This window comes from Mauremys mutica, chromosome 17, assembly GCF_020497125.1.
Source record: "Mauremys mutica isolate MM-2020 ecotype Southern chromosome 17, ASM2049712v1, whole genome shotgun sequence".
Taxonomy (NCBI): domain Eukaryota; kingdom Metazoa; phylum Chordata; order Testudines; family Geoemydidae; genus Mauremys; species Mauremys mutica.
The window spans coordinates 6,866,106-6,889,895 of NC_059088.1; the positions used below are offsets into that span (position 1 = coordinate 6,866,106).

At 50.0% G+C, this 23,790-nt stretch overlaps 1 pseudogene; it reads right to left on the reverse strand.

The window, feature by feature from the left end:
* Positions 1–1,771: 1,771 nt before the first annotated feature.
* LOC123351879 lies at positions 1,772–22,410 on the reverse strand (annotated as a pseudogene).
* Positions 22,411–23,790: the final 1,380 nt, after the last annotated feature.

Genomic DNA, 23,790 nt, shown 5'->3' on the forward strand with positions numbered 1-23,790 from the left:
TGAGTGCTGAGCTCCAGGAGTCTCCCCCACAAAGGGGACGTTATTGTCTGTATCTCGGCGTCTCCATCAGCAAATACAAATATTTATTTTCTGAAATTAGTTTATGGACCCAGGGGAACCGTGTGGCTGGACTGACACAACTACAGGGATGCTGGTATGCGGCAGATGGGATCAAGCAATCAAACATCTCAGGGAAATCCTCAGTGCCACACGCAGAACGGAGCCTCTGCCTGCCTGGCCGGAATGTTTCAGTGCAGAGGGTGTTTTCTGCCATGAACGACGTGCGGCCAGCAGGACAATCCAGATCCAAGGCTGAAACGCCGGAAAGCCACTCTCAGGGCCTGGACAAACTTCACTTTGCCCTGTCTTGAGCTCTTCAACCAACTGAGCACGAGCATTCAAATTCCAGAACAGATGCATTCATCAGAGAAATGCAGCTATTAATTCAGTTAGCTTCTCTAGTGCTGCCAGCATCGGGGACACCAGTGAGTGCAATTCCTTATGTGTGTCCAGGGCTGGGAGTTTTCCACCTATAGACTATTTCTGTCCCCTAGACATTTGGGGGGAGCTGTGAAAAATTAAGAGGGACCTTTTTTGAATTACTCTCCATATAAACTGTATAAAATCAGCTTGTTTGTAGTTTTTTAACGCACCACTAGGTGGCAAATGCCATTTCTGTTAATGATCATTTAAATTATTTACTCCTGGGGGAATTCTGCACCAAAAAAATTTAAATTCTGCACCAAAACATTAAAAGTTCTGCACAAAATATTGTACAGTTCTTCAAAATTCTGCATATGTTATCTGTCAAAAGAACACAGTGTAATCCCACCAGTTTCAATTATTTTGGTAATTTATTTCAAAATACCTGTTAGCAAGTATGTCTGTAACAGTGCAGGCAACGAAAATGTTTCAAGAAATGTTTTTTTTTTTTGATAAATAGATTCCTTACTAGTCACGTTAATACAGAACTCCGAGTGATAATTCATTTAAACCACAACGCAGCTACGTAGTTCCTGCACCCCTCAGAAGCGTGGCAAAGGCCGGGGGGAGTCGGGGTAACAGAGGAGCTGAGGGAGGGCAGGAGCCTGGGAGTGAATCTGGAGGGTGGTCGGGTGTGGGTGGGAGAAGCGTGGAACAGGGTTTTTTGAGGGGGGGTTGTTAGGGAGTGGGGGACCCTGCCCCATGCAGACCCCGGCTGACCCCTGGCTTCTCCCATTTAGTCAGGCACATCTGCCAATGTCCACGTGTCCCTAAACCCCCTCCCCCATCCCTATGTGTCCCTGCACCCCCATTCAGCCCCCCCCCCCTCCCTGGCAACTGATGGCCCGGGCCCATCCTCTGCACAAAGCCGCCGGGGGAGCTGGAGAACAAAAATGGACAGGAGCCCGTGACAGTCCCTGACTTTACTAGAACTAACGGTAACAAACTGGGGCGTTGCGGGGTCCAGCACCCACCGCAGCTCCAGCTTCAGGGTTTCCTCCCCGCCACCGTGGTGGCTGGGAGCTGCGGGGGCCCCCGTCCACCCACAGCGACTGGGAGCAGTGGGAGCCCCCTGCCGCCTGCCACGGCTTGGAGCTCTGGGGCTGGTGGCCGGGAGCTGTGGGGGGGTCCTGCCGCCTGCGGTAGCTCAGAGCTCTGGGGCCCCCACTGGCTGCCAGCTCCAGCCCCACTGCCCCGGGGCTGAAGCAGGAAATGTCACGGAGGCCTCTGGAAGTCACGGATTCCATTAACTCCGTGACATCATCGTAGCCTCACCAACCCTTCTGTGTCACCCGCTGGCGGAGTCGCTGCTGACGGCGACGTTGGGGGGCAGGGCCCTGGGGGGGCGCGGGGGGGCTTTCACAGGGGTACGATTCAGGCAGGCTCCCTGGGGAGCTCGCGGTGTGAACAGGGGGCTGAACGCCCCGAGGTCAGAGACTGGCTCTGGTGAGAGTCTGGCCTGAGGCGGGTCACTGCAGGAGGGGCCTGTCTGAACTTCATTCCGAGCCGTTCCAGAGCCCCTAGCCTGGTGCCCAGGACACGGTGCTGCCTAATTTCCCACTGGGGTCGTTCTAAGCCTGATCTGAGGGCACGGAACCGCTTCCATATGAGGTAAGATTAAAAAGATTAGGGCCGTTCAGCTTGGCAAAGAGATGACTCAGGGGGGATATGATGGAAGGCTAGAAAATCATGCCGGAGAAAGGGACCAGAGAACTGCTATTTCCCCTGTCCCACCGCACCAGAACCAGGGGTCACCCAATGAAGCTAACAGGCAGCAGGTTTCATACAAACAAGGGGCTGTGGTTTTCCCCACGATGCACAATTAACCTGTGGAACTCCTTGCCAGGGGATGTGGGCATGGGCAAAAGTATAGCAGGGTCCAGAAAAGAACTCGATCAGTTCCTGGAGGATGGGGCCATCAATGGCAATTAGCCAAGATGGTCAGGGACACAACCCCCTGCTCTGGGTGTCCCTAAACCTGTGACTGCTAGAAGCCGGGAGGAGAAGTTGGGGTGGGTCTCTCCTAAATTGCCATGTGCTGGGCACTGCCCCTGAAGTTCTGGTCGTGCCGCTGTCGGAGACAGGACACTGGACTAACTGTGGCTGCTCTTCTGTTCTTAACAGGCTTCTTGACGGCACCACCCACGAGAATCACATTTTTCCCCATTTAAATAAATAAATCCAAAGAGTTTTGTCTCAGGTTCATTTTATGCAGTGCAACAACATCAAGGGATGTGAGTCCGTCCGGGAGCCGAGAACCCCTGCGGGGGAGAGCGGCTAACGCAGGCTGCAGGGTGGATTTCAGTGCCGTGTTGCTCGTTGCACTGGGTGGGGAATCAGGAGAGAAGCGTCAGCAGGAGGAGCCCAGCGAGGGCTGAGAGGAGCCCGACTGCTCCTGGTGCCCCGCCCGCCGCACCGGAGGCCTCAGTGCATTTCTCTCTGGTTAGATTGAACTTGTTCCCTGCGAAGGCCGACGCAGTCACATTTAAAAGGAGGCACACGGACTCGGAAACGCAGCCCTTCATGACGGTCGGTATTGGGCTGCGACCTGCGTGGGGAGGGGAAGGGGAAGCAGGTGGTTGTCAGGGGAGCAGCCCCATTCCTCAAGCTGGAGCAGGACACAACAGACTCCCCCTCCTCAGGGCCCATCCAAACTCCCCCCCCCCCCCCGCAGCCTCCATCTACTCATTTTCTCTGCCCCCCCCAGCCTGTCTGTCTCTGGATGGCCGCCCCCCTCCGACTCAGACTCACTGTGTGTCCTTGACCAAGTCACTTGCAGCCCCAGTCTAGAGCCCACCGACAACACCTGGCCTGTATTAGCCCCACGGCTCCCCTACAAAGCAGCAGCTCAGTTCTGGTTGGATCTCTAAAACGGGTGGTTTTGCAGTGAGCTAAGGCAACATGATGGGACTGGACAAACTAGGGTCAGTTCCCAGCCCTGCCACAGCCTTCCTGTGTGACCTTGGGCAAGTCACAGCAGTGCTCTGTGCCTCAGTTTCCCCACCTCTTAAATGGGGAGAATGATCCCCACTCAGCCTACAGAGATTGCAGGCTCTTTGGGGCACAGACTGTATCTCCCTATGAGTTTTTAGTGCCCAGCACAGAACGGGTCCCTTAGCTTCCTTGTGAGTCTGCGCAGTGCCCGGCATGACGGGTCTCCCAGGACTTAACCGGACCCTGCCATGAAAAGTCTAAACTACAGACAGGCAACACATGGGAGGAAAACCAGAGGCCCAGGGAGGGGAAGACACTGACCCAAGGTCTCACCAGAGGCCAGTGCTGGGAACAGAACCCAGGTGTCCTGATCTACAGCCGACACCTTTCCCTAACGGCCCCCCCCCCCAGCGTCTCGCTTCTGCCCGACGGGGGGAACACAGCAAAGGAAAAATAATCCCACAATAAATGAAGAGACGTTACCAATCATTACAGCCCCAACGGCGTCAATACATTGGGTCTCAGCTCCAGTACAATCTATGGTCCCTTCACGGCACTGCTCAGTGTCCAGAGCAAAGCAGCTCGGGCAGCTCCGGCCGTTGGGTTTGGTGTTAGCCAGGGGCACTGGGACGAAGCGGAGCAAATGCAGTCAGCTCGGGGGACGAGCCCCAGGAGGCGTTGGGGCCGGGAGAGCAGCTGGGGGCTGCACAGCTCAGCCCTGGGTGCCCCCTGCAGGGGGAGCTGTAGCTCCGGGGATGCCGGGGTTAGCAGGGACGGGGGAGGGGTTTGCAGCAGGGAGCCCTGGACCCCGCCCCAGGTGGGGTCAACCGGGTTCACACATGGTGAGCTCCACCCACTAACCTCCACATACCCAGGGTCTCAGTGTTATTCAGGGCGGGAGAATCAGTCTCAGGAAGTTAACGTGGGGCAGGTTCCAGGCATCGGGAGGTGCAGGGGGATCGAGGATGAGAGGCGGATATGGGGAGATTTACCTGTAACATTGACTGTTTTGCAGGCGTCTCCCTCGCAGCAGGCGATGATCGTCCTTGATGTCACTACATTCCCAAAATTCACAGAGATGGGGCCGGCTTCACATTGACTCGACGGCACACAGCCCTTGAGAATTCTCTGGGACTCAATTCCCACTGCACAAGAGGAGAAGACAGATTTATTCCCCTTCCACTCACACCCCACTGATGCCCTCTTTACAATGACGCCCATGTGCCATTATCCTTCCTCTACCTACAGAGAAACTGAGGCACAGGGAGGGGAAGCAACTTACCCAAGGTCCCGCAGGGCTAGACAAAGTGATTCCAGCACCTAAATCCAGTGCTTAGATCCTCCAGCTCCCCACTCGGCTGCCGGCTAAGCCTGGGGGCCCAGGATTTCCTGCCCATAAAGTCCAGGCAGTCACAGGAAATCCGCAGTGTTTGCAATTTGGACAGTTCCGACGCTGTCCTGGTGACAGGTTGACGTGCTGTGTCAGTAAAGGCAGACACCCGGAGCGTGGAAAGAAGAAGAGGTGGCAGGAAGAACACCACCAACGGGACACGGTTGCGACAAACTGTATGAACTGAAGAGAACAAGTCTGCTCTAAGAAAGCGTCAGTTACCAAAGTTTCCAGGAGGTGGTACATGCAGGGCTGCCGAAATCCTGATGCCGTGTGTCCTGCTCACCCCTTGGCCAGCCCAGGGCGGGATTCACAAACTGAATGTTCCCCTGCCAATATCACCTGTGGGACCTGATCCAGGGGACGCCATGGGAGCACGCCCACCAGATCCAGCTCTGCACAAAGCCCAGCCAGGGAGAAGGTTGGCGGGGGGGCGGGGGAGGGGGGAGATTACCTCCCATATACCCAAGAGACCAGTCGATATTTACAAGTGCTCTGCTGGCAAAAATGTCTGAGACACTTTCTTAGAGCAGACTTGTTCTCTTCAGTTCATACAGTTAGTCACAACTGCGTCACGGTGGTGGTGGTATTCCACCTAGCACCTCTTCTTCACATGGTACGGGTGTCTGCCTGTACTGACGGCACGTCCGACTGTCACCAGGACAGTGTTTGAACTCTCCAAGCTGCAAACACCGTGAATTCCCTGTGACTGACCGGGCCTTTTGTTTGAGACCCACTGCTTGCAATGCTGAGGCTAAGCCCCATTGGGAGGTAGCCCCACAGCGACTGGCATAGAAACCCAGGAGTCCTGGCTCCCAGTCATTGCCTGGTGGAACCCAGCCACCCCACACCCGTCCCAGAGGAAGGCGTAGAATAGAACCCAGGAGTCCTGGCTCCCCAGCCTCTTCCCTGACCCAGGTTGGTTAGGGCCCATCTCACCTACTCAGTATGAATTCAATAAAGGAGATGCCACAAGAGTCTTGCCCGGCGGCGCAGGCCTGCATGGTGCCCGTGCAGTTGCTTCCAACTCCAGTGCAAACCTCACACTGCAGACAGGTCCCTGGAGAAGGAGAGAGAACATGAGGGTCTAGATTCATCCCTTCCTTGTGTAAGCAGAGTCAGGATGAGCTCTACCCTGACGTCTGGTGGTAAATTATGAGGAGTGGGGAAAGGAATTTCAGGCATTTACATTTGCATTGGCAAACCCACTCCACTTAGCATAGTCCACAGCAGCCTGGGATGGTTATTTTCACAGCTGTGGGATCCCCAATTTCTTTGTTATTGGGGCAGGAGGAATAAAGTGTTGTCACCCTGCTTCTGTGAATGAGGAACTATGAAACTTCTTTATGACAGAGAATCTCACCATCAAGTAACTAGCACTCACTAGACAAGGGACATGGGTGCCAAAACCTAGTGAATTGAGAGAGGTTGGTGACTGGTATGTGTACCTGATGGTATGGGCCCCCTTTTGAGAGCCTGGAACACTAATTGCACATCCTTCTCTCTCCACTGTTAAAAAGCAGAGCTAATTTTGAATCCATTAGGAGTCCATCTAGAGGCTGCTGACCTGAATTCACATTGGGTCAATGGTGCACCAGCACTGGGGCTCCCCTATTACAAGCTGAAATCACTAAAAGCGCTGAGCTTACTGAGCTGAGATCACTGAGAGATGTGTTAACGAGTGGGGGAGCCTGAAAATCTATTGCTAAGTGGCTGGCAAAGTGGAGCAGTTTGCAGCATGTTTGAGCAGCCCACAGAACAGTGAGCGGAGCAGAACGGTTTGTGGGGACGGCTGGAGCCGTTCACGGGTTGGCTGGAGGAGCGGCACAGCTGGTGTAGTGGAGCTGGTCGTGGTGAAGGCTGCAGCAGAACTCCACAGAGAGCCGGAGCAGCTGGTCCTGGCCCACGTAAGGTGCCCTTTAACACCCTGTGTGCCCCCTCCATTTCCACCCAGGCTGGGGAGGTAAAACTCTGCAGATAAACTTTTGAACTCTGGGGTGGCACTGACCAGAGACAGAGACTTTTGGGTTGTTGGACTTTGAGGTGATTGGACTTAAGACTCTAAGGGGGAAAGGACATTGCCAAATGTACTTGGAGGTGGGTTTTTTTGCTTATGGTTTGTGTATAATCCTGTTTGTGGTGTCTCTCCAACGTGATGCCGCATTGTTTCCCTCCTTTATTAAAAGGATTTTGCTACACTCGGACTCCGTGCTTGCGAGTGGGGAAGTATTGCCTCCTAGAGCCGCCCTGGGGGGTGGTATGTAATTGTCCCAGGTCCCTGGGTGGGGGCTCGAGCTGGGTTTGCATTGTGTTATTGACACGGAATCCCTGGATACTGAACCCGGCTCTTGTTGCTGCCAACTCAGAGAGGCAGAAGGGTTACATTTTGGGGGGCTCATCCGGGATCCCTGGGTCAGTACCCCTCGCAAGCACCTGTTGAGTGTTCCACTGTACTGGGGAAAAAAATTGTGTTTATATTTTGAGGAAATTACTGTTTGTATAATGGCTAATATGTTGGGTTTGTTGGGCCCCAGTCCTGCAGCCTCTAGCTCAGGGGCGGCAGCCTCAGCCAATGATTGGGCAAAAGCACTGGGGCATATATTGGAAAAGATTGTGTTGGCCTATGCTACGTCAAACTCTTGTCGTGAGTTAAGGTTATTTGCTGGGGAAGAGGAGTTTGAACCCTGGCTGGAGCATACCACTGAAATGCTGCGGGAGTGGGCTGTACCCGATGTAGAAAAGCGAAGATGTCTAATAGAGAACCTTGGTGGCCCAGCACTAGATGTAATTCGCACCCTGAAGCTAATTGACTCTGGGGTTAGCGTGCAGGACTGCCTAAAGGCCCTTGATAATACCTTTGGGAGCGTAGAGAGCCCTGAAGACAGTTACTGTAAATTCCTTAATTCCCGACAGCAAAGGGGTGAGAAAATTTCAGCCTATACACAGAGGCTGGAGAGACTGCTTCAGAGAGCTGTTATGAGGGGAGCAGTGACTGCTGAGCGGATGGATCAGACCAGACTGGCTCAAGTTGTAAGAGGGACTCAGTATCAGAACCTGATCCTACTTCATCTCCGACTAAGAGAACGGCAGGAACATCCCCCAAGTTACTCCCAGCTGATAAAGGAGGTCAGGGAAGAGGAAGAAAGGCAGACTGCCAGCGAGTTTTGGGAAGCCCAAACATTGGAACCAGCCAGCACAACGCCACTGCAAATGGCCAGTGTACTGATGGTGAGCACCACAGAGGAACTTGCCCAACAAATGCAGGTCCTGACGGAACGGATAGCTGAGCTGCAAAGCACCATTGACCGAGCTCAGATTTCCAGGAATAAGGAGCCTCAGACTATGGCGATGGAAAAGTCAGTATCTAGAGCCACCATCCCACCCCGGTGAAGGGGGAAAGGACAATTCTTTTGCTACCGGTGTGGTCAGGATGGGCACAGTGCTGCTAACTGTCATAAGGAAGAGAACCCCTCCTTAGTATATGAAAAGCTGAGGAGCAGTTGGGAGAGACCCAGTAGCGGCCAGAAGGTCTGGGGACGGAGACCACCTAGACCTACAGGATTTGAAGATTCCCCCAGAAGAGACCGTCCAGCTGGGATCCCTGCAGGACTGATAGGGCTGCGAGCAGAGGTCATGGTGAGGATTGAAGGGGTGGAGTGTAAAGCCGTGCTTGACACTGGATCTCAAGTGACTATTATATTTCAGTCATTCTACCAACAGATGCTTAGGCACCTGCCTATACAGCCACTGACTGGCATTGGTCTGTGTGGCCTCAGCATGGATGAATACCCCTATCAAGGGTATGTCATAGTGCACCTGGAATTCCCAGAGGAGGTTGCTGGGGTAAGGGAAGAGGTAGACACAGCTGCCTTAATATGCCCTGACCCTAAAGAGACCTCTGATGTGTCTGTGCTGATAGGGACCAACTCCAGTCTCTTCAAGGTGCTCGCGGATTACTGCAGACAATGGGCTGGGGACCAGTACCTGAGTATCCTGTTGATCCATACGCTTTGTGCTGAAGCCTATAGGAAGATTGAGAGTGCTAAAAAAGAGACATCTGAGTTACCGATTGGGGCACTGAAGTACATGGGCACAACCCCCTTTGTAGTGCCTGCAAGGACGGAGCAAGAAGTGCTTGTCACGAGTACCAGGCTGAAAGGCAGTAAAGGGGCATTAGCAATGATAGAGCATCCAGTTGAAGGAGAGCTCCCGGAAGGAGTGCTGGTCCCCAGTGGAGTCATCACCCTACCTGCTGAAGCCCAGGAAAAGGTGACTATACTGATTGCTAATGAAACAAGTCGAGATGTTGTTGTGAAGCAAGGACAAAAGATAGCAGACCTCTTCAAGCCTGAATCAATTGTAAAACCCCAGTGCGAGACTCAAGTTCCGACAATAGACCCAGCAAAGTTTGACTTTGGAGATTCACCATTGGCTGAGGAGTGGAAAGATCGCCCGAGGAGGAAACTTTGTGAAAGATCCAAGGTGTTCTCATTGCATGAGTGGGATGTGGGATGTGCAAAAGGAGTAGAGCACAACATCAGACTACATGACTCCTGACCTTTCAGAGAGAGATCTAGGAGGCTTGCTCTCTCCGAGATGGAAGATGTGCGACAACATCTCCAAGAGCTGGCTGCAAATGGCATCATTACAGAGTCCCGCAGTTCATACGCCTCACCCATTGTGGTGGTCCGTAAAAAGAATGGGAAAATCCGGATGTGTATTGACTATCGCACCCTAAACCGCCGTACTGTGGTTGACCAGTACACAATGTCTTGAGTCCAAGATGCCTTAGACTGTTTGCTGGGAAGCCAGTGGTTCTCTGTGTTGGATCTTCAGAGTGGATACTACCAGATCCCTCTGGGTGAAGAAGATAAGGAGAAGACAGCCTTCATCTGCCCATTAGGGTTTTATCAGTTCGAACGCATGCCCCAAGGGATTTCTGGAGCACCTGCCACATTTGAACATCTTATGGAGAAAGTTGTGGGAGACATGAATTTACTGCAAGTGTTAGTTTATTTGGATGACCTGATTGTGTTTGGAAGAACTTTGGAGGAGCATGAAGAAAGACTTCTTAAAGTGCTTGATAGGTTGGAGGATTATGGTTTGAAGCTTTCAGTCGACAAATGCCAGTTCTGCAGGACCTCGATGAAGTATGTGGGTCACATCGTGTCCCAAGAAGGTGTGAGTACTGATCCCGATAAAATAGAAGCACTCACTACATGGCCCCATCCAAGCAGCTACAGAGAACTCAAGACTTTCCTTGGGTTTAGTGGCTACTACCGCAGATTCGTGAAAAACTATGCTACAATTGTAAAACCTCTCAATGATCTTACCAGGGGATATCAGTCCAGCAAGAACAAATCTAAGACCAAGAATAAGGGGTCTTCTGTGCAGACACACTATGGCCCCTTCGAACCATTTGGGCACGGTGGGATGAGAGATGTGAAAGGGCTTTTCGAGAAATCATTACTTGCCTAACTCATGCCCCAATCCTAGTCATTGCTGACCCAAGCAAGCCATTTATCCTGCATACTGAGGCCAGTTTGGAGGGTCTGGGAGCAGTACTGTACCAGGAGGTGGAAGGCAAGCGTAAATCTGTGGCCTTTGCCAGCCGAGAACTGTCTGATAGTGAAACCCGCTATCCCACCCACAAGCTGGAGTTCTTGGCCTTGAAATGGGCCATCACTGAGAAATTTTGAGACTACTTGTAAGAGGCTTAGTTCCAGGTGTGGACAGACAACAATCCACTGACTTATGTGTTAACAAGTGCTAAGCTGGATGCTACAGGGCAAAGATGGGTGGCCGCTTTGGCTAGCTATGACTTCAGCATTCAATACCGATCAGGGAGAAGCAATGTAGATGCAGATGCATTGTCCAGGCGTCCACAAGCACCAGGAGTTGCTGTGTTACCCACGGATGGAGTGAGAACTATTTGCAGTGTGAGTCGCCGAGAGCCGGAGGCCCACGAGAGCCTTCATGGATGTGCTGCAGAAGCTTTGGGCCTGCCCCCTGAATGCTGCCTTCTATATTGCTTTGGACCAATCTCCTTTGCCCGTACTCAATGCGGCTGACTGGCAGGAAGCCCAGCTGCAAGATACTGACATCCGTGATACGCTACTTGCCAAAAGGGAGGGGCGAGGCCCAGCTGCGGTTGTCCCACCTAACCTGGAGGGTAAACTACTATTGAGAGAATGGACCAAGCTAAAACTGATTCAGGGAGTGCTACACCGCGTGAGCCCAGACCCTCTACAAAGGCAACGGAACCAACTAGTGCTGCCGAAAGAGTACAGAGCCCTGGCCATGAGGGCCCTGCATGATGACTTTGGACATTTAGGGATGGAGAGGACCCTGGAACTTACCCGCAGTAGGTTCTATTGGCCCCGGATGGCTGAAGATGTTCGCAGGAAATGTGAGACCTGCGCTCGATGTGTCCAAAGGAAAACTCTGCCCACAAGGGCTGCATATCTGAAGAACATCACCAGCAACAAACCTCTGGAGCTGGTTTGCATTGATTTCTTGTCTTTAGAGGTGGACAAGAGGAATATTGGGAACATTCTAGTCGTGACCGACCATTATACGCGATATGCGCAGGGATATCCCACACGTGATCAGAGGGCCACCACTATCGCTCGAGTACTGTGGGGAAAAATATTTCTCAGTTTATGGATTCCCAGCCCAGATACACTCGGATCAGGGACGAGACTTTGAGAGTCACCTTCTGAAGGAGGTGATGAGGATAGGAGGAATTAAAAAGTCAAGGACAACGCCGTATCACCCGCAGGGAGACCCTCAGCCAGAGAGGTTCAACCGAACTCTGTTAGATATGTTAGTGACTTTGCGGGCAGAGCAGAAGGCAACCTGGAGCCAACATGTTGCATTTCTGGTGCACGCCTACAACGCCACCAAGAACGATGCTACGGGAGTCACCCCATATCTCTTGATGTTTGGGCGAGAACCAAGATTACCCATAGACCTGTGCTTTGGTGTATCAGAGGATGGAGATAGCTATGAAACTCATCAGCAATATGTATCCCGACTACGAGAAAAGCTGCGGGATGCTTATCACTTAGCTACATCTGCAGCTCAGAAGAACGCAGACCGCAACGAACATCGATATGATGCTAGGGTACGTCTGCAAGAGCTCCAGCTAGGGGACAGAGTCCTGCTGCGAAATTTGGGTATTGCTGGCAAACACAAGATAGCTGACAGATGGAAGGCAATACCCTACTTGGTGATGGAAAAGCTAGGAGACCTGCCGGTCTACAAGATCAACCTGAAGAGGGTCCAGGGCAGCCAAAGACCGTGCATAGAAACCTTTTGCTCCCTGTGGGGGAATTGGTGGGCAGCCCTTATGAGATGGGCCACAACAGGGCAATTGGGCAGAACGAAGGTGCTGTACCAAAGCCGCCTTCCAACGTGGACAGCCGGCCCCCTGCAGCTAATCTACCCCTACTCAGCACATCTGAGAGTGAGTCTGAGGAGGAAGACACAACCATGGTGTATCCTGGAATGAGGACAAGATTTCAGTCTCCATCAGCTGAATCAGAAGAGACTACCTCCTCTTCCACCCTAAACCCCATGGCAGAAGTATTTAGGCCCATTCCTGACACCCCTGAGCCACTGGTGGAACCCCCGTGTGATGACACACACAGGTTATTGGACAGTGGCGACATACAGGTGGAGGATGTCCTGAGCACCTTTGACCCTCCACTGTTAGAACTAGAAATGCAGGGGCCTATGCCAGTATCCGAGGGAACCTCACAGGAAACCTCTCCATCCGTCGCTCAAGAGGATGTCCCTCCTACCACAGCAACAGAGATTCTCAATAGGTGAGACAGGGTAATAAGACCAGTGAAACGGTTAACTTACGATGCACCTGGGATGACTAGTGAGGAGCCAATACATTTAGCACACAGGTTTGTGGAAGATAAAGTGGGCTATCTGAGGCCCTTTGGAGGGGACCAGTGAGTTGGTATAGTAGGGAATGTGATTTGTCGGGACGACAAATTCTCGGCTGCGGGGAGGATGTAAGCAGAGTCAGGATGAGCTCTACCCTGACATCTGGTGGTAAATTATGAGGAGTGGGGAAAGGAATTTCAGGCATTTGCATTTGCATTGGCAAACCCACTCCACTTAGCATAGCTCACAGCAGCCTGGGGTGGTTATTTTCACAGCTGTGGGATCCCCAATTTCTTTGTTATTGGGGCAGGAGGAATAAAGTGTTGTCACCCTGATTATGTGAATGGGGAACTATGAGACTGCCTTATGACAGAGAATCTCACCATCAAGTAACTAGCACTCACTAGACAAGGGACATGGGTGCCAAAACCTAGTGAATTGAGAGAGGTTGGGGACTGGTGTGTGTACCTGATGGTATGGGCCCCCTTTTGAGGGCCTGGAACACCAATTACACATCCCCCTCTCTCCACTGTTGAAGAGCAGAGCTAATTTTGAATCCATTAGGAGTCCATCTAGAGGCTGCTGAGCTGAATTCATGTTGGGCCAACGGTGCACCAGCACTGGGGCTCCCCTACTACAAGCTGAAATCACTAAGAGCTGAAATCGCTAAAAGCGCTAAGCTTACTGAGCTGAGATCACGGAGTGCTGTGTTAACTAGTGGGGGAGCCTGAAGATCTATCGCTAAGTGGCTGGCAGAGCGGAGCAGTTGCAGCCTGTTTGAGCAGCTCACAGAACAGTGAGCGGAGCAGAGCGGAGCGGAGCGATTTGCGGGCTCGGCTGGAGGAGCGGCACAGCTGGTGGAGTGGAGCCAGTCGTGGTGAAGGCTGCAGCAGAACTCCACGGAGAGGCAGAGCACTTGGCCACTGGCCCACATAAGGTGCTCCTTAACACCTTGTGTATGCCCCCCCCCCATTTCCACCCAGGCTGGGGGGGGACGACTCTGCAGATAAACTTTTGAACTCTGGGGTGGCACAGACCAGAGACAGAGAGTTTTGGGTTGTTGTACTTTGGGGTGATTGGACTTAAGACCCTAAGGAGGAAAGGACATTGCCAAATGTACTTGGAGGTGGGTTTTTTGCTTATGGTTTGTGTATAATCCTGTTTATGGTGTTTCTCCAACATGATGCCGCATTGTTTCCCTCCTTTATTAAAAGGATTTTGCTACACTTGGACTCTGTGCTTGCGAGTGGGGAAGTGTTGCCTCCTAGAGGTGCCCGCAGGGGTGGTATGTAATTGTCCCAGGTCACTGGGTGGGGGCTCGAGCCGGTTTTGCATTGTGTTATTGAAACGGAACCCCTGGATACTGAACCCGGCCCTTGTTGCTGCCAACTCAGAGGGGCAGAAGGGTTACACTTGCACCCTCACATTCTCTTGAATTTAATTGTGGGTCTCACCCATTGACACCGGTGGAGTTACGCTCCTTTGACCCCAGCTGGGGATCGTGCAGAAATGCCTTTAATATTGTCTTGAGCTCACGTTAGTGAAATTCAGATCTGCTGCCTTTCAGACAAACTCGTGGGGAAAATCCCCTTTCAGGAATATCCTTGGTTTCTGGCCAGCTCTGAAACGTGCCCAGTCAGGACACAGTTCTAGTGATTTAAAGAATAAATATTTCCTCCCATTTCCAGAATTGTTTCACTCCTTTCCACGGGGACTTTCCTCCTCGGACGTTGTCACTCAGCCCCTGTTATTCTGTGGCTGCTTTTTGGTTACTTTCACTAACAGTTTTACCTGACAGGCTGCTCTGAGGAGTTCGAAAATCAGCCCCTGTAGGAACAGACCCCACTCACCCGTAGCCAGGAAGCAGCGAGGATGCAGACAGCAAGAGAAGCCTCCATGGTGATGGGGAAGCAGTAGATCGGCGCTGGGGTCTCGGATGCAGCCAATTCTCTGGCCGGAGGATTGATCACAGAGGGGCTGAACTGAGATCAGAAGAAAGGTTGCACATGTATGATCCAGTCAACAGGGGTGCGGAACCACTGAGCCGTTTGGCACAGTTCTGAGGTAGCCCCACTTCTGACCCCTTGGTGGCTGGTATGTTTATGACACCCACACAGATAAGTCAGAGAGAAACCTGAAATGCTCCTGCTGGAAGGTTGCAGCATAAGATGACTCTGTTTCTGGGCATCCAGAACAATCAGCCACAAGAACATAAATAAGAGAGAGAGAAAGCAGGCTGCTCCCTAAACCGTGGGAGAGAAACCAGGCAGCTGCTCATGGCAGCGAGAGACAACTCAGCCCACTTTGTTCTAGGCTGGTTCTTTTCAGGCTGCATCTCGTCCCATGTCTCCCTGCAGAGCCCCCAAGACTGCCAGCAGGACCAGGAAGCCACCGTCTCTCCCCCTCACCCCTCTTAAAGTGAGAGCGTGCCATTGCAAACAGTCCTCAATACAAAACATCCATTAACAGTCATATGGTGGAGGAGTGGGGCTGGGAGCCAGGACTCCTGGGTTCTAGCCTTAGCTCTTGAAGGGGAGTGGGGTCTAGTGGTTAGAGCAGGAGGAACAGGGAGCCAGGACTCCTGGGTTCTAGCCTTAACTCTGGAAGGGGAGTGGGGTCCAGTGGTTAGAGCAGAAAGGACAGGGAGCCAGGACTCCTGGGTTCTGCCTGCAGTTCCAGGAGAAGAGTAGGGTTTGGCGGGTTAAAGCAGGGTTACTGGGAGCCAGGACTCCCAGATTCTATCCTTGGCTGCAGAAGGGGAGTAGGGTCTTATGGTTAGAGCACAAGCAGATGGAGGGGTATCACTTACCAAATGCTCCTTAGAGTAAAGTTTGCCTGGGTGAAGTCGGTGGCTAATTCTGCGAGTGGAAAAGCTGTGCCAGGCACTTCCTGTTACACCGGGGCTGACCCTTGCTCTCTGCCTCTTTTTATAGAAGGGCTCGGGTACCTGCTGTGATGCAATATCGAAACTTGAACAGATCTGCACACTTTCGAGTCTGTACGTTCCTGGTCCCCTCACCAGCCCTGCACGTTGGGCGTCTGTGCACACTGACAAATTCTCCTCCCTTCCTGCCGGGAAATCGAATGAGGGGAATGAGTGAAAGCAACTCCCCTTGGAAGGCTTGGGGTGGCGACGAGGAGTAGCCTGTCACATGTCTGAGGGAAGGAACGGGGCAGCAGGACTCCTGGGTTCTGTTCCTGATGACATCTAGATTAAGACCAGGACTAATGTGTCCTACTCCTGTCCTTGGGGAAGCGGGATCCAGTGGTGAGAGAAGTGGGGACGGGAGCCAGGACGCCTGGGTTTTATAGAGTGGACAGTGGGGCACAGTGGCGTAGGGTTGGGTGGGCCTTGGAACTCTGGGTTCCATAAGGGTGTGGGTCTAGTGAGTTAATGCAGGAGGAAGGGGGCCTGCAGGTCAGGAGTCCTGGGTCCCGTAGAGAAGTGTGGGGGGGTGTCAAGTAAGTTAAAACTGGTTGTCAGGACTCCTGGGTTCTCTCCACAACTCTGGGGAGGGAATGGGGGCTGGTGGGTTAGAGGAGGGGGCTAGGAGCAAGTTTACTGGGGTCCTGTTCTCAGCCGGGAGCAGGATTTTGTGGGTTTGACTCTCAATCTTTCCAGACGACTGTTCCCCTTTCAGGGCTCTGATTTGTCTTGCGTACCCCCAAGTTCCCCCTCACTTAAAAACGACTCGCTCCCAAAATCAGACATAACAATCCCAAAGCGCCACAGCCGCACTATTACTGACACATTGCTGCCTTTCTCGTTGTTAACACATCATTATAAAATAAATCGATTGGGATGTAAATAAAATATTGCACTTGCATTTCAGCGGACAGTCTAGAGAGCAGTGTAAACACGTCATTGTATGAAATGTTAGTTTGTACTGACTTCACTGGGGCTTTTTCATGTGGCCTGTTGTACATCTAGCCAAATGTCTAGATGAGTTGATGTACCCCCTGGAAGACCTTTGTGTACCCCAGGGGTACACAGATCTTTGGTTGAGAATCGCTGGATTAGAGAAAAGGCAGCAATTTTTCAGTCAGAAGGTGCTGTGACTTTTGGGTTTTTTTATTTCTCCTTGTACAAGCAAGTTGTTTTTTTAAGTGAGGGCAAACTTGGGGGTACGCTAACCAAATCAGAGTCCGAAAAGTGGTACAGTTTTCTGGAAAGGTTGAGAGCCACTGGGTTAGATCGAGGCTTCGACCCAGGCCTCCGGGCTTCTCTTCCCAGCCCCAGCAATCGCTCCGTGACCTTGGGAAAGTCACAGGGCCCGTCTCGCCTTTTCACTGTAAACATTACAACAATATTGCCAACCTCCACCGGATCCCGTAATAACCTTTGCAATGTTCTTGGTACCTTGCAGTGCTGGGCATGGGGAGGGCTAAAGCTCTAGGGTGGTTTTGGGTTCTTTTCCCTCCTGTGTTCCATTGACACTCACGTTCAGCCCCGTTTAAACGCAGAGCGGAACAGAGGGAGCTGGGCACGAAGAGGAACCAGGGTCCTGCAATGCAGGGATTCTACCAGGCCGGCAGAAGCATTCCAAGGGGTTCCCATCACCTTCCTAATGAGCTTGACAACAGCTCTGGGTTTAAGCTAGTTGTGATTTGTAATGGTTTTGGCCGAAAACAGAACAATTTTTGGCCAGAAATGTCAAAAACAAATCAACTTTAAGGCAAAAACAGTCAAAAGCTGAAAATCGTTTAAGTTCACAAGGGAAGCATTTTCAGCGACAATGTCCTGGAAACTGAGCAACTGTCAGCTGGAAACAAAACAAGTTTGGCCAATAGTCACCCAATCTTTGGCCACAAAATCTTTGGATTCAAACTTAGTTGTGATGGGAAATTTCCTCGCAGCTCCGCGTGGAAATGCCCCTCACTGAAATGTGTTGGGTGGGTTCTTGGTCAGCCCTCTGCTGGTACGAAAAGAAAGGGGAAGGGCGGAAGAGAAATCGGGCTCTTAAGACTGACAGTCCCCAGAGCCAATGGGGAGAGGGCAGTGCTCCAGGTTAGCTTGACTGACAGGGCATTGAGGCAATCAGGACCCCGGGGGCCTGTCCTCTGTGTGAGCTGGGGCTGGCTGAGCCAGGGCAGGGCAGAGCTAAGGGGAGAGCAGCAGCCTGAGCTGGGAGCTGGCGCTGGAGCAGGCCGGAGCTGGGTGGCTGAGAGTCTTAGCTCCCATTAGCCCCCCTGCCAGCCCCCAGCAGCTCTCGCAGCCCCGGCACCAGGGGGCACTCAAAGCCCTTCCTGTGGGGAAATAGCTCCTCGCTCCCTCGCTGGTGGGACGGGAGCCAGGGGAGGGCAGGTGTGACGGTGCTGCCCGTGGGAGCCAGCTGAGGTCACTCAATTAGGGTGAACTGCAAACCAAACAGGGCAGACAAACCCCAAATGCTGGTGGTTATTCCAATACTTAGATTTACCAACCAGCACAAAACAGCTTCTACAGTACCTTACTGGTCACTTAGAAGTCCAAACCCTGCAGTTCCCTTAAAGTGCCCAGCCTCAGGCCTCCGTCCAGACACACCTGTCAGATATGATGATGATTCCTAAGAATCTTACTTCATCATATAAAAGAAAAGGTTCTTCCAATCCCAAAGGATCAGCCACATACCCAGGTCCAATTATAACTTAGATCTTACCCAAAATACACGCTATAGCCAATTCTTATTAACTAAGCTAAAATTTATTTTAAAAAGAAAAGAGAGAGAGTGTTGGTTAAAAGATTAATCTACAGACAGACTTGAATTTAATTCTTGAGGTTCAGATACACAGCAGAGATGAGCTTGTAGTTGCCAAAAGTCCTTTCAGAAATAGTCCATAGGTTATAGTCCAATTTCCATATTCAGGGTGGCTCCAGTCAATGACTGGGGATCTCAATCCTTATGGCTTAAGGTTTCCCCCTCTTGAAACCCAAAGCAGATCTGAGATGAAGAAGGATCATGTCCCAGGCTTCTTATACATTTTCAGCAGCCTTTTGGCCTGAGAAAACAATAGGCTTAACTCCTTCTCCCAAACATCCTGGCACTTAGCAGAGTAATTTATCCATTAAACAGTTCAGATACAGGTTAGCACAACCTTCAAAGAGATACATAGACAATAATACTATTTCACTCAAGTATCATTATAAATGTTAATATTCCCTTTTTTGATCTTTGAATTAAAACTATAGCAATAGACAAGACTTGTTTGCTGACATCACAAGACCTGAGCAAACATCTCCCCTTCTACCTCTAACAATGCAGACTTGCATTTCAAAGCTCTGTTCATTTACATATTTTCCTAACCAGTCCTTAAGGTTCACCCATGGGTCAGGTCAGTCTGTGAGTTAATTAACTCTTTCTGGCCCTGTCATCTTTCAATGAGATATTATATCACAGTCATAACGTCACAGCAGGGCCTGGCCAGCCTTGGCCCAGAGAAGCGACCTGGCGAGTGCTGAGCTCCAGGAGTCTCCCCCACAAAGCCGGGCAGTTTTATTTCTAGTGTCACCCTCGGTGCTGCCCTGAGACCTTTCAGTCGCTCCTGACGGAAACCTCAGGACGTTATTGTCTGTACTTCGGCGTCTCCATCAGCACATACAAATGTTTGCTTTCTGAAATTAGTCTCTGGACCCAGGGGCTTTTTCACAGTTCCTGGAGGGCTCTTAATCGTACCAGGTTGTTACAGCCTGGGAACAGGTCTCTACTAACTTCCTTAATATCTGAGTGTGCTCTAGATATGACATTGCTTAGAGGGAAATGTTCTTGATAATATTTAACACGTCTAGTGTCAGATTGTATTTTCATTATGGCACGTTGAGAATCATTCAGTTGGGTCACTGTAGATACAGACTCAGGATTCCTCTAGTACATTATAAAACTGAACAGTTTCCAGAGGTTAAAACCAGTTTTTAGATCAGTCCTTTGTAAATACAAGTTCAATTTATAAATTGTTTTTTATGTTTGGAATCTTTACACCTGGAGTTCCTTGAACGCGAGGGTATTTCTTTTGTGCTGGAGAACTATCAAATGCATCGTATAAATAGATTACAATATTTAAGACTTTATTTCTAGTTACTGAGTAACTTAATAAGAAAAGAAAACACATTACCATTGGAAAAAGGTGATAACATTGTAATCTACTGGAAATACACCGTCAGATGTTGTAGAGATGATGGGAAACCGTTGTTGGCCAATCTATTGGAATATTTTCTTTCCAATGATCACTTTTAAAGCTTTTGGTTTTTCCTTTTTTTTTAAACTAGTGCCAAAATGACCTTCTCTAATTTATTAGTTATTCCATGTTTTAGAAGAATATTTTTTGGAAAACTGAACTGCTTTACTTCATAACTTTTTCATGAGCAATGAGATACACAAATTAAAAGTGTGTATATTTGCTTGCTTATAATTCTCCAAAAGGTCATATAAACTAAAATAAACAAGTGTGTGGGTGTCTGAAGGTGATTGGTGTGACATGGTGCAAATATTCTGCATGAATTTTATTTACCAGTTACAGTGATTAGTTCTTGTATTAAGGCTCCAAAACTGAGAAAGGACAGGAAATGCAAAGTAATGCCTATTGGAAAACATTATCCCAGCTATACAGACAAAATGATGGGGTCTAAATTAGTTGTTACCACTCTAGAAAGAGATCTGGGAGTCACTGTGGATAGTTCTCTGAAAACATCCACTCAATGTGCAGTGGCATCAAAACAGTGACCAGAATGTTGGGAACCTTCAGAATGGGAAAGATAAGACAGAAAATATCATAATGCCTCTGTATAAATCCACAAGTGAAGCATTTACAGCGACAATGTCCTGGAAACAAAACAAATTTGGCCAAAAGTCACCCAATCTTTGGTCACAAACGGACAAAATCTTTGGATTCAAACTTAGTTGTGATGGGAAATTTCCTCGCAGCTCCTCATAGAAATGCCCATCACTGAAATGTGTTGGGCGGGTTCTTGGTCAGCCCTCTCCCGGTACGAAAAGAAAGGGGAAGGGCGGAAGAGAAATCGGGATCTTGAGACTGACAGTCCCCAGGGCCAATGGGGAGAGGGCAGTGCTCCAGGTCAGCTTGATTGACAGGGCATTGAGGCAATCAGGACCCCGGGGGCCTGTCCTCTGTGTGAGCTGGGGCTGGCTGAGCCAGGGCAGGGCAGAGCTAAGGGGAGAGCAGCAGCCGGAGCTGGGAGCTGGAGCTGGAGCAGGCCGGAGCTGGGAGCTGGAGTACTGGAGACTAGCTGGGCTGCCAGGGAGCCAGGACTGAGCTACACCAGAGGACCTAGTGCAGGGACACGTTGGCCTTGGAGAAAGACATTAACCCTGACGGGGAGGCCGATGCTGGGGAGAAGGGTCCTGCCCCCTAGTGCCTGAGGGCATGTGGGCACCGCCAGAGCAGGGGCCGACGCGCGGTGTCACCACAGCATGGCTGGGGCCTGGGACATGTGAGGACCAGACTTTTGAACTCCCCTTACATCCCAGAGACGGCTGGCTGTGGTGTCCCCGGGCCCACAGGGCGGGGTCCTTGTTCCTTTCACCTGCTATTTTTTTCCTTATTTTCCTTACAGTTCCTGTTGAATACATTGTGCTGGGTTTGCACGTAATGCAGGGCTCAGGGAAGCGTCCGGTGTGGAGAGAACACCTGGGGGAGGGGACACCCTAACCCCTGGCCTAAGTGACCACCATGAGACAGGAGGGTCAGCCCCCCAGGGATCCTGAGCCCAGCCATGTTGGGGTCACAAGGACTCTGCCGCGCAGGAGAGAGGAAGGGGAGCCCTCGGGGGCAGCCGGCCTCTGGTGGACTCAGATCCTGCCACCATCCGATACCACCTGGGATGCTGCAGAAGCCAAGAAAGTTCCCCACAATAGCGAGACCATCTCCCGCTTCCGCTTACATAATTGGTGTCACAAAGAGGATCCACCCCGTTGCCTTACTGGCTGGGTTCCACTAGCACTGTCCAGGTCTGGCCACGGGCCCTGCCAGGGCCGGAATTGAAGAACAACAGACCCAGGTTGCTGAACTTCAGCGTGAATGATCAGAGCAGGCTGAGGCGTCCTGGGCCCATCCCAGCGGCGCCATTTCAGATTGGGGAGGTGGATCCAATTTTTTGGCAAGTAATAACTTAGAATTAGCAGACAGGAGCACACTACCTAATTCCTAGAGAAAGAAAGAAATATCTAGATCTATATACAAACCCCAGTTAAAGCCTCATTTTACATTTATATCTAAATTTAGAACAATCAGGAGATAACACAGCAGGATATTCCCAACCCCAAGCCTTGAGGTAAAAGCATAAAAACGGCCAGACTGGGTCAGACCAATGGTCTGTCTAGCCCACTATCCTGCCTACTGTCGGAGGATAACGCCAGGTGCCCCAGGGGGAATGAACAGAACAGGGAATCATCAAGTGATCCAACCCCTGTCGCCCATTCCCAACTTCTGGCAAACAGAGCTATGGACTCCATCTTTGGATCTATCCTCCATGAACATATCTAGTTCTTTTTTGAACCCTGTTAATTCTTGGTCTTCACAACATCCTCTGGCAAGAAGTTCCACAGGTTAACCATGCATTGTGTGGAAAAATACTTCCTTTTGTTTGTTTTAAACCTGCTGCCTATTAATTTCACTGGGTGACCCCTAGTTCTCATGTAATGTGAAGGAGTAAATAACACTTCCGTATTCACTGTCTCCTCACCCTTCAACATTTTATAGACCTCTATCATATTCCCACTTACTTGTATCTTTTCCAAGCTGAAGAATCCCAGTCTTTTTAATCTCTCCTCATACAGAAGCTGTTCCATCCCCCTAATCATTTCTGTTGCTCTTGTCTGTACATTTTCCAATTCCAATATATATTTTTTTTCAGATTGGCTGACCAGATCTGCACACAGTATTCAACGTATGGGCATACTATGGATTTATATAGAGGCAATATGATATTTTCTGTCTTATTATCTATCCCATTCTTGATGATTTCCAACATTCTGTTCGCTTTTTTGCCTGCTGCTGCCCATTGAATGGATGTTTTCAGAGAATTATCCACAGTGACTCCAAGATCTTTCTTGAGTGGTAACAGCTAATTTAGACCCCATTGTTTTGTGTGTGTAGCTGGGATTATGTTTTCCAATGTGCATTACTTTGCATTTACTTACTTTTATCAGTTTTGGAGTCTTAATACAAGAACTAATAACTTTAACCGGCAAATAAAATTCATGCAGAATATTTGCTCAATATCAATGTCCTTACCCTGTGCCACCAATCACTCTCAGACACTCACACACTTGTTTATTTTCATTTATATTGCCTTTTGGAAAATTATAAGCAAGAAAATATACACACTTTTAATTTGTGTATCTCATTGCTCATGAAAAAGTTATGAAGTAAAGCAGTTCAATTTTCCAAAAAATATTCTTCTAAAACATGGAATAACTAATAAATTAGAGAAGGTCATTTTGGCACTAGTTTAAAAAAAAAGGAAAAACCAAAAGCTTTAAAAGTGATCATTGGAAAGAAAATATTCCAATAGATTGGCCAACAACGGTTTCCCATCATCTCTACAACATCTGACGGTGTATTTCCAGTAGATTACAATGTTATCACCTTTTTCCAATGGTAATGTGTTTTCTTTTCTTATTAAGTTACTCAGTAACTAGAAATAAAGTCTTAAATATTGTAATCTATTTATACGATGCATTTGATAGTTCTCCAGCACAAAAGAAACACCCTCCAGTTCAAGGAACTCCAGGTGTAAAGATTCCAAACATAAAAACCAATTTATAAATTGAACTTGTATTTACAAAGGACTGATCTAAAAGGTGGTTTTAACCTCTGGAAACTGTTCAGTTTTATAATGTACTAGAGGAATCCTGAGTCTGTATCTACAGTGACCCAACTGAATGATTCTCAACGTGCCATAATGAAAATACAATCTGACACTAGTCATGTTAAATGTTATCAAGAACATTTGCCCGCTAAGCAATGTTGTATCTAGAGCACACTCAGATATTAAGGAAGTTAGGAAAGAGACCTGTTCCCAGGCTGTAACAACCTGGTATGATTAAGATCCCTCCAGGAACTGTGAAAAAGTCCCCGGGTCCATAGAC